A 12,162-nucleotide genomic window follows, 5' to 3' on the forward strand; every position below is an offset into this window, starting at 1 on the left:
TAAGAAAAACTGCACTGGCTGCTCCATAGGTATCAAGTGATTTGGAGAGCGATTCAGTGCCAGATGATACTGGTTTTCCAATGCCAACATCAATGGGAAAATTCTGATGAAGAATCTATTGTTCCATTGATGGAGCATCATATCTTGATGCTTAGTATGACGTCAGGAGATGTAAATAGTATGACGTCAGGAGATGCAAATAGTATGACGTCAGGAGATACAAATAGTATGACGTCAGGAGATGTAAATAGTATGACATCAGGAGATGCAAATAGTATGACGTCAGGAGATGCAAATAACATGACAGCGAGATTGGAAAATATTGTGGACGTGAAATAAATATTACCTTAACAAAATAATTATAGCTTTGACACGATGTTATAGATTTATGATAGGTTTCAAAAAACAACAACAAAAAATATATATAATAGTGTGTCAATGTATAGTGTTTAGAGAAATAATTTATATAAAGTATATTATATTTCTCTTAGTCTGTCCGTTCCACTTTTTCTCAGAAACTACAGAATCGATCTGGCTGAACTTTTACATGTACCTTTGTTATAAGGTGCAGTAAACTAAATATTATGGTATCTGTTCGATCCACACGAATTATGAGGGGCGTGCAATAAGTAATGCCCCTGACCCACTTCCAGTTGTCTGATCTAGCTGAAATCTTGCATGTGCAATGATTTATATCCCTACGGGTTATGTGGCAAATTACAGCTCTGAACTAATTATGGTTTCTGTTTTACAGGTGTTTGAACTGAGTCAGGTGTGAAATGGAGCCTGTTGAATGTCGAGCAGTGATCCGGTTTTTGTATTTGAAAGGACGCACACCACAGGAGACTTTTGATGAAATGAAATAAACTTATGATGATAATGCCCCATCATACGACCTTGTAAAACGCTGGCATCGTGAATTCAAACATGGCCGGAAGCCTGTGGAAGCAGCTCCCAGGCCTGGTCGACCCCCTTCAGCCATTGATGAGGCATCTGTCCGTCAAGTTGAGGTTGCCATTTTGGAAGATCGGCGCATTACTATTCGCCAAATAGCCCAAGATGTCAAGATTAGTACAGGGTCTGTGGAAACTATAATTCATGACCATTTGCATATGCATAAGGTGTCTGCCAGATGGATTCCCAGGTTGCTCACACCATTCCAGAAGCGAGAACGCGTCGAGTGCTCGAGGATGAATTTGGAGATGTGCCAAGAAGATGAGTAAAAGTTTTTCAAAAGACTGATTACACAGGATGAAACCTAGATCCATCACTATGATCCAGAGACCAAAGCCCAGTCAATGCAGTGGAAGCACTTGGATTCACCACCTCCAAAGAAGGCAAGAGTGGAGCCCTCCGCTGGCAAGGTCATGCTCACAGTCTTCTGGGACCAGGACGGAGTAGTGATAACAGATTTCCTGGCAAATGGTACCACAATTACAGGAGCTTATTATGCTTCACTTTTGAGGAAATTAAGGGAAGCTATCAAAATCAAGAGGCGGAGCAAGATCAGCAAATGTACCATCCTCCTGCTGGACAACTCGCATGTCGCCAAATTAGAAGCACGGGCGTGTGGTTATGAAATCCTACTCCATCCTCCCTACTCTCCTGACTTTGCACCCTCTGACTTTCACCTCTTCCCAGCCATCAAGTTGTTTTTGTAAGGAAAGCATTTCCCAGATGATGCAGCCTTGATTTCTGAAGTAACGTCATGGTTGGAGGACCAACCTGGGGTGTTCTACAAAAGCGATCTCCAGAGCTGCATCAAACGATGGGAGAAATGCATAACACTGGGTGGTTCCTATGTAGAGAAAGACTAATAACTGTGCCAAGTTTCGTTGCTCTGCTGCTTTTGGAAGTAGGTCAGGGACATTGCTTATTGCACGCCCCTCGTAATAGTGATTAGTATTTAAAGCAAAAATAAGTACAAATTTTAACGTCCGACAAAAAGCAAGAAAAGTCGATCCACAGATTATTAGGATTAGCGCAGATGCTAGAAAATGTGAGAAAGTATGATGTTTGGGTTAAAAATGTATTTCGAGTTATGTCACATCTACCTCATCCTAAAATGAATAATAAAAATAAAAGCTTTTCTGCAAATGATTGACATTTAGTCAAACTTGAAGACAATGAAAAGAAGTTTCATTTTAACATTTAATAAGCAACTTTATTTGTCATCTTCGTTAGCAGCGTGTACAACAGAGAAATTAGTAGGTTGAAGTGGTCTTGTGTAAAGATAGCTTTAATATATTGCTGGCTTGATGAGGAGAGAATAGTTCCATTTACACGTGTTTATTGCTAGTAGTCATCGGGATGAAGGAGGCTGGTTAAAGGATGAAGAAAGAGCAAAGTCTTCAGTGTGTTGTAGTATGTGTGTGTGTGTGTGTGTGTCGGTGTGTTTACGTGTTGTAGTATGTGTGTGTGTGTGTGTCGGTGTATTCATGCGTTGTAGTGGGTGTGCGTGTTTGTGTATCGAAAAGAGCAATTCTGTAACATGATAAAGAATGTTCGTTTGGGTGCTGCACATGGAAACAAATGGGAGTTAGAAAGTTGTCATATTTGCTTGTACTTACGTTCGGCCTGGGGCCAAAGGCCCAGGTAAAGTCTACTGCCTGGCAGAGCTAGGAGGAAAGAAAAGTAAGAGTTTCAGATTTTGCCTTTTATGGACTTGATCATGTGATTGAGAACTGGCTTGTGATTGGATAAGCCAGAGAGAAAATGGATTTCAAATCTCGAGCTCCAAGAACTAGCTACTGTCTATGATTGTAGCAAGTTTCAGCTGCTAGAGACACGTAGGGAAGATAGTAGCGGCTTTTCATTTCAATCAGAGTAGGTTGAAATGGTAAAGTAAGTTTTAAAAAATTAAATGAAAAAAAAACTTGAGCAGAAGCATGCATGAGTATCGAGTGTCATTTACCGATGTTAATTTAATAATTGCTATGCGGTTTCAGTCGCTGATCAAAGATCAGAGTCATTTGAAAATAAAAGATAAATAAATTTGCTGTGTTAACAAATTGAAAAAGGACTGAAAATGTATATGTGTTTGTTTGTTTGTTTTTGTTTTACGGCATATCAACCCTTTTCAGGTTATTTAATGCCGATTCCAGTGATTTTGGAGAACAATTTTTTAGTAGAGTATATATATTTTTTAAGTCGGTTTCTATTTAACCCATAGTTGGGATCCTAACAGGTAACTATATTGAACAAAGAACAATTGAGCAAGGAAAATTAAATGAGACTAATAACACAGAAAAGCCATTTACTTTAATAAATGCTTCGGATGGAATCGCATTCCCTTTTGATTTCTTTAAAAGATCAATCCTTTTAGACATGCTCTCAACCAAAGTGGAACACTGTGAAGAGGAGATGCTTCGCACAATTTCCCACAGTTTGTCATTGTTCAAAAAAGTTCTTCCGATCAATGCACGAAATATTATGAACCAAATATTCTCGATTAGGTTTAAATCGGAACTTTGCCCTGGCCAAAATATCACATCAATTGAGTTATCAGGAAACCATGTTTCTATGACTTTAGCAGTGTGTGCAGGGGCATTATCATGTTGAAAAATAATGTTCTGGGATATTCCCAGCTTCTGAATACTTAGAAACAGTTCTGTTTCTAATATTCGAATGTATTCCTTTGCTTTGATTGACGTTTCACATCTAATAAGTTCCACAACTCCTGCTGTAGGAAAAGTTCTCCGTACCATTATCCCTCCATTCCTGTGTTTAAGTGTTGTTTTTATGTAACTTGGCGAAAATTGTTCTCCAGTTCTTTGATTGCACCGTTCGGGAGCATCGGGAGCATCACTAACAAGTCAAAATCTTGATTCATCTAACCAGAAAATATTCCTGAACCAGTCTGTATCTTTCTTGCCATAACATGATCTTTCTATCATTGATGTTCTAAGATAAAAATGGCTTCTTTGCACACCTTTTAGAGGAAAATCCCATTTCTTTCATTTGTCTAGATATTTTATATCTAGAAAGAGAATTTCAAACCGCTGTTTTGAAACATAAGTTTTCATTCGATCCTACAAAACAGTTAATTTAAGCCTGTGGTCGTCCTTCAAAGTGGATGCTCTAGGACGACCAGATTCAGATTTCCCTTTTACCAAGTGTTCGACTTCAAACCTTTGATGGATTTGCAGAAAAAGATGTTTTCACATTTTCTTTTCTTAAAATATCAAAACCTTGCTTGTAAGTCATTTTTAACTGACTTAATCCTGCAATTAGTTTTTTTTATATCCTCGTCAAGATGCGGTCTTACTAGTTTTAGCATTAATTTATTCACTTATTATTATATGCTATAATAATAATGATCTGCAAAATAGAAATTTTCAGTTAAAATTAACAAAAATTCATGGAAAAATATTAGAAAATTCGATTTTTTTCTTCTTTCACGCTTGGCCCATTTCTTTTTGCTCATGAGTGTGTGTGTATATATGTTTCATTGAATAGCAGGGGCAATTCCTGTTTGAATAAAGTAAAATATGCATCAAATGCGCTTGAAAACCAAATCACAACGTAATATTAAGAAAATAAACAAATATTTTATTTTACTTGCTTGAAATTTATCACAAATATATTTCAGAGGTATACTCCATCTTCAGTATGTTATTTTGTTTCTTTTCTTCTTCCTTGCCATGTTGTAAATTTGGAGAAAGAAGTCTGTTTATATAGAGCCGCGCGTTGTATCTGGCGGTTGCATTTTGAAATGTTTGAAGTGTTCATAGGTAACACGAGAATAACGTCATTGAACTCTCATTCTTGACGTTATTCTCGCATTACCTACACACAGTTCAAACATTTCAAAATACAACCGCCAGATACAATGTGCGGCTCTATATAAACAGACTTCTTTCTCCAAATTTACAACATGACAAGGAAGAAGAAAAGGAAAACAAAAAAACAAAACAAAACAACACACTGAAGATGGAGTCTACCTCCAAAGTATATTTGTGATAAATTCCTATAATTCAATAACTTGAGTGTTATTTCTTCCGCCCGTCACACCAATAATTTCCTGGGTAAGGTTAACACTGTTGTCCAAACTTTCAACTTCTGTATACGTAACACGCCTTCTCTCAACTCCCAACAAACTTCTGCTAATTCAACTTTTTTCTTCGAAATTCAACTTCAAAGTGATCGTCTCTCTAAAAAATCAACCCGCTTTTATCTCCAACCAGGAGCATCTCATTTGCATATCGGGTGGTCACATTGCAGGCATATAAAGAGATAAGGCAGCCATTTTTGTTTCTTTCTTCTTCATTCGTTTCATTCCGCGACCGACCCGTTGAATTATGCACACGTGCTAGTTAGGTAAGTCGCACGTTTCCCTACAATTCCAAACAAGTAAAATATTTGTTTATGTTTCAAGCGCACTTGATGCGTATTTTATTCTATTCAAATTAAAACGTTTCTATTGAACTCTCATTCTATTAAACTCTCATTCTATTGAACTCTCATTCTATTAAACTCTCATTCTATTGAACTCTCATTCTTGACATAATTCCTGTTTGTTTTTCTTGTAATCCACTTTTTCTTTTTGGCGGTCATATAACAGCTTTTTAAGTTTGAAGTTCGACGATAATGTTTTCTTTTTCTTTTCGCTGACTTCTTGGTAATGAGTTAGTGACATTTGAAAATGTTTTCACTTTTCGGTAAAAAATGTGTCCATTTATTTATTTATTTTTTTTTAAACACGCTCCTTTTTTATGATGAGTTAAACCGAATTTTTTAAAGGAAAAAAACCTGTAACAACATTTAAGAAAAACGAAGATATCAAACAAAGTCGCGGGTTACCATTTTAGTTAAACATGACAAGAAACATTCCCCTCACAATTTTATCTGACAAAAAAATTCTTTTCACTGAAAAACAACAATGTTTATCCACGTTCACTAAACATTCGATTCAAAACACAAACGTATTACTGGCGACAAGCCATTCAAAATAACCTTCACTGGAGAGTGGAGTGCAACTCAAAACATTTATTTTTTTCACAACTTCCACGGGAAGTAATTTCTGAAGTAAACTCGTCAACAAATCAATTTGTCAACAAGCAACAGCAATTTAATGATTCAGATTCCATTGGAATAGTTCACATTTTAAGAAATTTTATACAATTCTATGAAACAAATTTGAACACGGTCACAAGCATCAAACCTCGTTCTAACAAAAGCAAATTTTACAACCAACTTTCACAGAAATTCTCACTACTTTGCAGTTTCTAAGATACAACTTACTGTCGCAGACGGACACACATAAAAGAACTTATATTTATTTTTATAAACACTTTTGATTTTCTTCCGAAAGCAATCCAAATGACGGGGCATTTGTAGCAGACAAAATTGCAACAAGCAGGAGCTAATTCTTACAACTCGAGATTTTTGAAATTCATTTTCTTTCTGGCTTATCCAGTCAGAGGCCAACTCTCAGTCACGTGACTGAGTGTATAAAACGTGAAACCGGCATCGTTATTTTCATGGCAAGTGCTCGTCTGAGCTTCAATCTATGGTCCCTCTTGCCAAACTTTCATGAAAAACACTTGTTTAGCCAAAACCACTATCAATAATTTCCCACACTCTTTATCTGTACTTAAATCAAAATGTAGATTCCATGACAAAGTTTCTTTCTTAGAACTGCACGCTCGTGGAACTCTTTTCCGTTTGCCTGCTTTCCAGCTGATTAAAATTTGTCTTCAAGTCCAACATAAACAAGTTCTTGATGAACCGTCCCCCTAAGTAATCCAATTTACAAAATTTACGCTACTTAGGTTTACTACGCTATAATTCCATTGACTAATGTATACCTATTAACCCTTATCCTCGAGTGGCCTCCGGGTCTTTATAAGTGGTGACTCCTTTGTAAAAAAAAAAAAAAAAGACTCCCCCTTTTTCTCCCTGCTCTTGCTGGCAGCAGACATCGTCTGGACACTTTGGACCCCAGGTAAGCGTGAGTACAAGCAAGTCAATGTGGCTATCATCAAACACGGACTTACTTCCACATGTGGTGCACCCGCACAAACGTTCTTTTTCGTGCTACAGGACTGCTCTCGTCGATACATGGACGCACGCTACTACTACAAACTACAACATGTATACACATGAACACTTTTCTCTTTCTTTCTCATTAAACTGGCCTGTCTAATTTATGTCTCAGGACTGTCTTTTGTCCTCATCCTTGCATGCTCCCACTACCAACTACAACATGTGTACACTGATTGGTTGGGTGTTTTTTTTACGGCATATCAACCCTATTTCAGGTTATTTAATGTCAAATCCAGTTATTTTGAAGAAAAATTTTTAATAGGTTATATTTGTTTTTTTTTCAAGTCGGTTTCTATTTAACCCATAGTTGGGACTCTAACAGGTACTACCACTCCGGGTCAGAGTGGACCTGGGAGAATGGCAATTAAAGGGTGGTTCCACACTCCCCAAAGCTCGCAAGCTGGAGCCTCACCATCGGATATAGTTTAAGGTCATATCCAGAACCGTGTACATTGAACTATTCTCTCATTCAACAAGCCTCTATAATATTATATATTCCACACAAGAACATTTTCAGTTACTAATCCGTTTCTCTCCTATATATCTTTACAAACGAAGATAACCAATAAACTTGCTTTTAAATTCTTTTCTTGTCTTTATTTTATACTCGATTCGGCTTTAATAGAGTTCAAAACCAGCTTCCAAACCTAGAACGTGAATAAAGACCATGTGTCATAAGAGGACATATTTTTCTCTTACGATATGAAGAAATTATGATTTATTACACAAAATATAATATTAATTATCCAAATAATAACATATAATAAAAATAAAATATAATAATAAATAATTATTATGATTAATTATTAATATAATAATTATAACAAAATAAAAATACTTAAAATATAATAATATAAAAAATAATAAATTACTTAATTGAAAGGAAATAATAAAAGATTATATAAAATAATATAAAAAGTATTAAGAATTTGAATGTAAAACGTTTTTTAGCGTCTCTGGAGATTTTCAAAAGATGGAACAGAAAAGTATTCTTTCCTGTTTTCTCTACAACCTTCTCCAGCGACAACTATAAATAGCAGACGATTGCTATTTATAGTCGTTTATAATACAGCACTGGGACATGTTCCTTAGGCGACCAGACCTTATGACTTCGACCGAAGAAAGCACACGCAAAATTCGAGTCGTTAAATAACAGATGAACTGGATAAAAAGATACAGAGAAAAAAATTTCCTTCATCAATAACTGGTAAATGTAGATTTTCCTGAATTATATTTAGATAAAAACAAACATTACTAAAAAAAAACAATTACTTCAATCAAAAGGGAAATAACTAGAAAACAGAGTTATTCCCCTTGCACTAACGATTGTAAAAAGCTTATTAGAAATTCGTTTTCCTTTCTATTTTGATTTTGTTTTCTTTTCTTTGTAATAAAATTTCTTTTTTCAAATTATCTTTTTTTTTCAATCTTTTTATTTTTAATTAATATGTTTGCAGCGTTTCTTTTTATCCCTAGACTAGGACAAAAAAACGTAACACCATGTAAAATATTACTCATTCTTTATAAATCTCTAAATCTTTAACTATAAAAGTGTTATTTTGTCCCGATTACCGTAAAAACACATCTTAAATGCAAGGCTCACTGTTTGCAAATAAGCGGTTTGAGCACTAGAAAAGTGGTGGACGAATGTTTGTTTAAAATAGACATTTGTCAAGGTTATTTGCGGGCACTGCTCCCGTGGATCGATGGATAGAACTGGCGACTGTCAAAGCGATGGTTCTAGGTTCAATCCTCAACTTGGAAGAGGTGCTAGACTAGCGGCACTGATGAGTTGTGATACAACGAAACAGTACTGTATGTCGAAGACTACAAATATACATATATATATATATATATATATATATATATATATATATATATATATATATGTAGAGAGAAAGAGAGAGAATGACATCCAGTCATAAGGTTTTGCTAGAGGACGGCTACTTTATACTGTAAGAGAAACCTTGTGAAATTTAGTGCCGATTTATTTTCATGGAAATTTACAAAAATTTATAAATTCAATCGTTTATGTTTCTTACAAATAACTCTTAGGCAACTAGTATCATATTAGCATGCTGGGTCTACGCCGAGTAATCTAGCCAATTATTATTATTAGAAAAATACAATAATTAAATTTTGGAAAATGTTGGTTTACAGCTTGGAATGTTTAGCCTAGAATAAAAACAAAAAATGAAAGAAAACGTCGATTTAGGAATTTTTAGAGTCGTGAAATTTGGTTGGAAGTAAATAGATTTTGGCTTATGTGGGAGTTCATCTCTTTGTATTCTTGGACATGTGGTTGGATTTTTGCAGAAGTCAAACTAATGAGTTGGTGAAAAATCATTAGCAATCAAACGTGTAGATGACCATGTTGGGAGCAGAATTGGAAAAACCAGTGAAACTGTAGAAAGAGGTTCAGCATGCCAAACTCCGACAATGGAATCCATAAAACAAATAAAGACTCTGTAAAATATTCGTTCTTTCGGGGTTTTGGATAAGTAAAAAGGTTATGTGGCCCTTTTGGTTTGAGGCTAGCAGAAATATGATATCCGTTTGATTCTAAGAAATGCTGTCTATAAAAGTTTGTCTCACAATTGTTAACTACGTGTATTTGTGAAGAAGCACCCATACAAACTTTCTTTCTACTGCTACGGGATTTTTTTAATCCTTTGCTGCCCGTCTCCTACTACCAACTACAACATGTGTACATTGAACTATTCTCTCCTTCAACAGCTGGTCCCCTTCCCCCTCCCTTCACTCCTCTCATTAAAAATCGACCTTGTGCCTAATTTGCTCGGTGGGGGAGCAAATAAATACCATCTGTTCCGGCAGATACTGCAAGCAAAGACCAGATGTGGGAGCAATCCCACATATAAGACCTTGGTCAATGTAGGGGCAACCCTTCATACCAATTGTCACTATCCAGCTCCCCTACTCCCCGGGGAGTTGATCCCCATTTCCCCTTCACTCCTCACATTAAAAATCGGCCTTGTGCCTAATTTGCTCGGTGGGGGAGCAAATAAATACCATCTGTTCTTCAGATGCTGCACTTCCATTTCTTGTTCTCTTTCGGTGGAGGAGCAGTCCTCCACAACTGAGACAATTTTTTATTTTTGTACCTTTTCTCCACATTAAAAAACGACCCTGGTGTCTAACTCTGTCCCGTGGGGAGGCATAGTAGATAGATACAACATGTGTACATTGAACTATTCTCTATTTCAACAGGCCTGTATAATCAATGTACGTTTCCACAAAAAGAACATTTTCAGCTACTAACCCGTTTCTCTCCTATATTCTTACTAACGAAGATAACCAATAAAGTTGTCTTTAAATGTTACAATGAGACTATATTTCTTCTCTATAAAAACATTTGTTATTAGTTTGTGTTTGTTTATGTTATTTGCTTTGTACGTTTGCGAAAAAAAAAAGTGTTGATTGAATTTTGTATTTACATTTATTGTCATGTTGGTTCAGTAACTTTACACAATACAGATCGAACTGTTTTTTATTCAAAGTTTTAGTTATTGTTTGGTAAAAGTCTGTTTAGTTCAGTCCATATTAGGTAAAAGCACAGTCATTTTTTTTACTGTTTTTGTTATTTACTAAATAAAAAATATTTTCAACTTTACCATAATATATATTTATTGTGATCTCTTGGCCTTATCAGATTCAGAATAATAATTTAACTAGTCTGGCAGAGTATTCAGTTTAGTGCTATTACTGTTATGTAATCGCTGGGCAATGCCAGGTAGAAAGCATTTATTCAGTTATCGTTTTATCTATCTATCTAGCGAAGTAAACAATAGATTGAATCGTGGGAAACGATTAGTTAAGCGAGATGCAGGTGCAGAAAGGATCAAAAGGTCATGCTCTGACATGAATAAAACTCTGTGACCGATCAAGTTGCACAGGAAGGTATGCAAATGGGTACCGGATCTGACATGTCAAGGGTTCCGGCTTGAATAAACTGGGTTAATATTAGTGAGTTTGTTCTAAGACACCGAAGAGATATGTATTAAACAGGCTCCCCACAAGGGAAGCAACGGTTTCCAAATGAAACCCAAACCAAATATTGTCATTCACTCCAGTTTCTGCTGTGACAAAATGCCTGGGGAATGAATAAAAATATATTTAAAACAACCATTCGTTTTGGGTTCCTGTCTTGCATGCGTCTTGTTGAAACAGAACCAGTTCTACCAAGATGATCGGCGAATCCTCCCAGAAGGTACTAGCAGAAGACAGATATGTTGTTATGTGTATTATTCAATGTTCTGACACACATGCACTCACGCTCAGATATTAAATGTTCACTAGACAAGCACATCATTAAGACAGAGACTTGGAGACTAGATGATCATGGATTATTAAAAAATAGTTAAATACGGACCATAAAACTAAATAAAAGAAGTACATAAAGAGATAAATAATTAAGAAATAGACATCATTACAAAATATGAAACCTGGTGCTTCAATGACCATTTGTGACAAAAAGCCACGAAAAGAACCGGGTACACATGGAACAATACAAGAGAAGAAAAACACACAAAAAATATATGAAAAAAAGTGTAAATCGGTCCACAGAACTATTGAAAGAAAAAAATAAATAAAAAAAAAACACTCACACACATGAGGAATGGCAAACACGCTCTCATACAACCAAAGAAAAAATAGACACAACAAAATACATCGGAGTCGCATTTTGAAGAAAAAAAAAACAGACACAAGAAATAGACACAAGAAATTTATAATGAAAAAAAAAAACACACACACAAAAGAACTAAGAAAGATAAAGTGAATACATGATGTGTCGAAAAAATGTTAAATGTTCAGAATAGTGTTTTTTTTGTATTTTCTAAGCAAAGAAAGAGAAAAGGTCAAAGGTATTCATTTTTTGTGCATGAAAAAAATATTTGAAGAGTTTTTTAATGTGTATTTAAAAGTGAATGTAAAAATCTTATTTATAATTGTTTTTAAATGATTAGTGATTAAATTTTTGTTGTTATAAGAATATCGTTTGATTTAGCTGTGAATTGTGTTTTGATGCACTAAATGAAAAAAAAATGGAGTGAAAGAAGAAAGAAAAAAAAGAAAGGATGAAAACTAAACATTCGG

The sequence above is a fragment of the Euprymna scolopes genome, chromosome 45 (assembly GCF_053919585.1).
Source record: "Euprymna scolopes isolate OS-2025 chromosome 45, ASM5391958v1, whole genome shotgun sequence".
NCBI lineage: Eukaryota > Metazoa > Mollusca > Cephalopoda > Sepiida > Sepiolidae > Euprymna > Euprymna scolopes.